Source organism: Penaeus vannamei, chromosome 4 (assembly GCF_042767895.1).
Source record: "Penaeus vannamei isolate JL-2024 chromosome 4, ASM4276789v1, whole genome shotgun sequence".
NCBI lineage: Eukaryota > Metazoa > Arthropoda > Malacostraca > Decapoda > Penaeidae > Penaeus > Penaeus vannamei.
This window is the reverse complement of record NC_091552.1, coordinates 18,021,733-18,022,186: the sequence shown is the minus strand read 5'-3', so window position 1 is coordinate 18,022,186 and position 454 is coordinate 18,021,733.

The window sequence follows — 454 nt, the reverse complement described above, 5'->3', positions numbered from 1 at the left end:
TTTTAGTATTAAAGGAATAAATTATCGATATGACACATTTTGTTTCTTTCATATATTTCGTTTTTTCATGCACGGTTTTGTGATATATAATGTATAATGTATATATAATATAAATATACATATATATACATGCAAACACAAACATATATATGTATATATATATATATATATATATATATATATATATATATATATATATATATATATATATACTACTATATGTATATATATAATGAACACTTCAGAATACCAAAGAGTTTAAACAAAATTCCCTATAGTTGTAAAAATGCTACTTTGTTTTGCAAACATGGCCTGTACCATATCTCATATTCTACAACTCAGAAGCAGATTCAGATTTACTCTCTCTGCAGTCGTAATAAATCCCACCAAGTAAATGTGTAATACTCATTCCTTTACTTTTGCATTAGAAAGAAATACGTTCACAGCGATAACC